Source organism: Cicer arietinum, chromosome 3 (genome assembly GCF_000331145.2).
Source record: "Cicer arietinum cultivar CDC Frontier isolate Library 1 chromosome 3, Cicar.CDCFrontier_v2.0, whole genome shotgun sequence".
Lineage (NCBI taxonomy): Eukaryota > Viridiplantae > Streptophyta > Magnoliopsida > Fabales > Fabaceae > Cicer > Cicer arietinum.
The window spans coordinates 53,028,825-53,034,059 of NC_021162.2; positions in this window are offsets into that span (position 1 = coordinate 53,028,825).

Genomic DNA, 5,235 nt, shown 5'->3' on the forward strand with positions numbered 1-5,235 from the left:
AAAGATTAAACACATCCTTTGTGTCTTACGAGATGCAAAGTTTTTGAACTTTCAAGATTCAATTATAAGTACAATTGAATCTAGTTTATGTCAAGGACCAATTTGGTTTGAATGTTATCCAGATTTTTCACTGTCTTTAAAAAAGTCAAACATAATAAAATCTCTAGTTTTACAAATCAAAACACATAATTACAAAATGCTACCAGAATCTATTCTTGTAGCAATTATTTATAGAATACACTACAAAGTTATGTTTTCAGCCTTTATGACAACAACAAAATATTGAAAATAAAAATGGTGAAACCTTATTTCTACAAACAGATTTTTCAAAATCTAACAATGTTATTCCAAGAACTATCATTTGGAAAGACATAGATCGAAGAATGGATAATTGAAGGAGCGGTTAAACCAAAATCTCCTGAACAATCAAAACCAAACGCTAACTTAAGAGAAGTTTTTCAGTACAATGACGGAAGAGTAAAACTAAGTTTTTCTCGAACATCCAATGTCAGGCTTTCTGATGTTGGTTCCTCCATCAATACTGTTGACCTTGAAAATAAGATTAAAAAAAACTTTTCAAAACCATGTTTTTCGTGTTCTAGCATTCCAAGTGCTTCCTTTCAAAATATTGATTATTCCACAAACATACCTCATCAAATCTATACGGCGCCTCATGCTACATATAAGGAACAACAAAATAATTTAGGAAACATTTCTCCACCAACTTCACCATTTTTTTTTTCTACAAAAAATGTTATTAATGAATTAAATGACATAGAAAAAGAATTTGAAGTTGATAAAAAATTTCTACATAATGATTTTTATGCTTCCAAAAATACAGAAAAAAGAACATGGTTCTTTAAAAACTTTCTAGAAAAAAGAAAGGAAATCCAAAATGAATTTTACGAATTAGTTTTGCAAAACAAAACTCATATCTTATTTTTTTGATTGGTTTGAAATTTATGTATCACAAAATCAAATTTCATATTCATTCAAACAAAATCAAAATTCAGTAAATCACATAACAACTAGAAATAAAACTACAGAATGAGAAATGTCAAATGATAGGAAAATACAATATGAACATCCACCATTAAGACAAATCAAAATAACATACTTAGAACAAACAATAGAAGTTGCACCTTACAAAATCCCAAGTGATCATCCAAAAAAAGATATTACGAATATCCTTCAACAAAATAATTTTACAAATGCTCATCTTAGTACAATTGCAAAATAATTAACTAAGATAGAATAACATCAACGGATTACCGTTGTTTCCTCTATTGAGACAACAAAATCAAAACTAAGAAATTCAATTTTTAAACTATTTCAAATCTCAAAAACAAGTCAAAAACTGTTTAGAGAAGGAAAATTGGAATTCATCTGAACCTTACATAACCAATTCAGTAAGATAGAACATTCTTCTACCTCTATAATAAGTACTCTCGGTGGTAAATGTTTCGTTATTGTATGTTTTCGTTGTATATATTTAAATTTTTATTTATTTAAGATTGTAAAAAAAAATCATTATCTCTTAAATAAGGTGGAATTCGATCAAGCCGATCAACATGGAGTTGTTAGTTGTGGTCTGCACTATAATAAACCTAGATTAGGTAAGACTTTTTCTATATATCATGTCAAGGCTTTTTAAAATATCTTAGTTAAAAATGTGTGATTAAAGTCATTAAAAAAATATTTTAAATCTATTAGTTGGTCTATTTAGTTAAATATTTTTTATTATCATTATAATTATAATATTAAAAATAATTGTTAAATCATAAATTTATATTAACATTATTTTCTGTAATATAAATATATTAATTTATATTAATATTTGATATATTAAAATATTTTATTTTAAATTATAAAATAAAATTGAAATATGATGTGATGTAAAGTTATACTCTCTAAAAGTTGTATTAAATTTTAAAATAGAAGTTGATTTTACAAAGATCTAAAATCTTATTTGAAAGTTTACACCATTTATATAGATTTTATAAAATTCAATTTTTAATTTAAAATTAAATATGACTTTTTAGAATATAACTTTATAGGTATTATATTTCAATTTTATTTTATTTTAATATAAAATATTTTAATATAAAACACTGTAGAATTTTATAAAATCTATGAATAAGTAATGTAAACTTCTAAATATTACTAATAGAGTTGGACGGAAAACAAATATGGGTAACAATCAACAATTTTATAACTTAAAAAACCAATTATGTTTTAAAAACACTTAAAAGACTACGTACTGTAATTTGTATTTTTATTACAACATACATAGGTGGACTGTTAAAGAAAAAACTCAACTACATGCAACTTCCATCTCACTAATTAATATAAATTACGACAGTTAATATTACATAATAACAAAATCAGATTAAAATGATATTGAGATTAGGAATTGTGTGACGTGTTTACTGCATTAAATCCAAATCGCGTATGAGGACCAATGTCTGGTAAAGAAAAAACGGAGTTACACACAATTTTTTATTTCAGTTATTATTATTACACAATGACAAGAATAGTTTATAATGACAGTGATCGTTAATTTGGTATCGAGCGTTTGAGATCGGTAATTATGTAAGTAATAGTGTTTAAATTACGTAATTATTCAGTTTCAAATAAATGAGTTTGAACAAAAAATTTTACTAAATAGGTTTGAATTAATAAAATAAGAAAAAAAAGTTATAAGTGTATTTGGGTGATTTATCTTAAATTAAAATGACAATTTATATAAGGTGTTTGAAACCAAAATAGTGAATCTCTCTTAAATTCAAAGTTGTGAATTAAAATCTTTAAAGTAAATTTGATTCTTTTAGTTAAACTTGATATTTAAAAGAAAGTATTATTTTAGTTTAAGAGTGATTTTGAGGGGAAAAAATTGTTTAAATCTTATGTTTTCGTAATTAATTTATTGAGTTTTGAAAAAGATTTAAGAATATTGATACCGAATTATCGGTGAAGAGAACTTTAAATAATTATATTATTATGTTAATTTTTTTTAAGAAAATAATTATGAACAAAGAGGCCATGACAATTTTTAAAAAATGTTTTGAAAACAAAGTTATGTGTATTGAAGACTTGATTGGATTATTTTAAAGTGATTTTTCTTTTTGGAATGTGCATTGAAGGGATTCTTTTTTAGGAAAAAGAAAACTCTCTTTGATTCTAAGGTGATGAAATTGATTTTAAGATTTGATCGAAACTTTAAACTATATGAATTGTTTGTTTTCATTGAGTTGTTAAGATTATTTTTGTAAGAAGAAAAATATATAGAATACATGATGGTTAGGAAAATGGGTCAAGTTTAGGAAAATGGGTCAAGTTAATTAGTGAGATAGTTGAGTCTCTAGCACCTATTTTGACTAAGTTAAGAATTATTAATTTGGAGGTGTTAGTTTTAGCGAAATTGACTGCATCTTAGTTATTGTTGAGCTACTAACAAGAGGTAAAGGCTCCTTCAATTTTTAGGATAACAAGCTTAGGTTATACATATGATTGGTGTTTTATTAAATAATAATTTCATGGTGTTGTACTACTTGACTTGCTTGGTGTTTAATTATGCTAATTGAATTTTGGAGTTATGTGGTGTAAGCAAATAAATGTAATTAATTCATATATTTGTTATATGAACTAGTGGGGTTAATTTAAATGCATGATATAATAGGTGGCGTCAACTGTTAGATGGACATTAACATATTTTTGTGAATTTTTGAGATGATAATTGTTGATGTGTTTTTACTTGTTAGGTGGATATTATTTTTGAGAAAATATTTGCGGATGAGGTGATTGAAGTAGCAATGTTGATTTATAAGGAAGGAGTTGAATTGTAAATGTTCATATTTAAAAATTCTTGAAAAAATTTAAGGATTTAACTCAAGAATGATCTTGATTAAGAAAACACAAAACGGATAACGTTCTTAGTTTTTACCAGAGAAACGGAGAACGTTCTTGGTTAGCTTAAAATCAAAAATTCAGTTTATGTTTTTAACTTAAATGATTAATCGGGCTTAATAAATAAGGAGATAAGAGAAAGAATACCACACATGGGTGTATCTTGATTCACCCAACTTGGACTACGTTCAGTCCTCATAAATGTGAGATTTTCCACTAAGTGTTCAAAATAAAGAACCTTCTTGATTTTACAATACCTAGCTCAGATCAATCTTGATCTGTTACAAACTTAATTCTTTCCACACAGAAAGAAACTAATCAGGTCACCTATCAACCTTGATATGATTTCTTACAATCTACCCAAACTATACTAAACTCTTATAGTTTGAGTTTTACAATAATGATGAGATTGTTTATTGACAAAATCTAAGATGTCTCAACTCTTGTTTGAGATTCGATTATTGACAAATAATTTAGTACAATAATAACAGAGTATTGAAATATAATCAGAACTGATTCTTTCTTGAGAAAGTGAGAATTTCAAGTATGTAACTGTGAATGATTTAAGGAGACTTGTTAGCACTTGAACTTCTATCATTTCCCTGAGCATTGATCTTACTTTTATAGGTGTTTTATAGCAATTAATAATGGTCAAAAGAGCTATTGGTAGTACTCTGTCAAAATTGAATAAAAATATTATAGCCTTTTGAATACTTTTGAACTTTGTTGACTAGGATGATTTCTTTGTTCTTGATAAGATTTTTCTTGTGTTTAATGATCCTTTATTGTTGATGTCTTCGCTTTGATATGGAGTTTTGATTCTGTCAAAACAGCTTGGAGAATGATGATGAATTTCTGCAGAATGTTAATGAAAATTCTGGAGATTGAAAATCAACATGGAGTTTTAGCTTTTGAACTTTCTGGAGATTGATGATCAATATGGAGGTTCAGTCTTGATCATTCTAGATGTCTTCCTGATTATTCTGGATGTCTTGTACAATACAAGATCGTTTAACTTTCTTGACAGTCAAGATGGAGAAGGTTCATACTTGTTTGAACTTGTTTGATTCATGACATTTTCTCTTTGTGATTCGAATTGTTTCTTTGATTAGCATGGATCCTACTTGATCTTTGTCAAGTACATATAACATAAGTGTAAATTCCAGAGGCAAAATCTTCTTTGAACTAGTGGAGATTGATTGATCTTGATACTGTAATGACCAGTCTTGATCCTGGAGAACATTATTCGTTTTCACATATTTTGTCTTGAATGTTCTCCTTTCTTATTTGTTCAGTTTTTTTTTTTTTTTTTTTTTTTTTTTTTTTTTT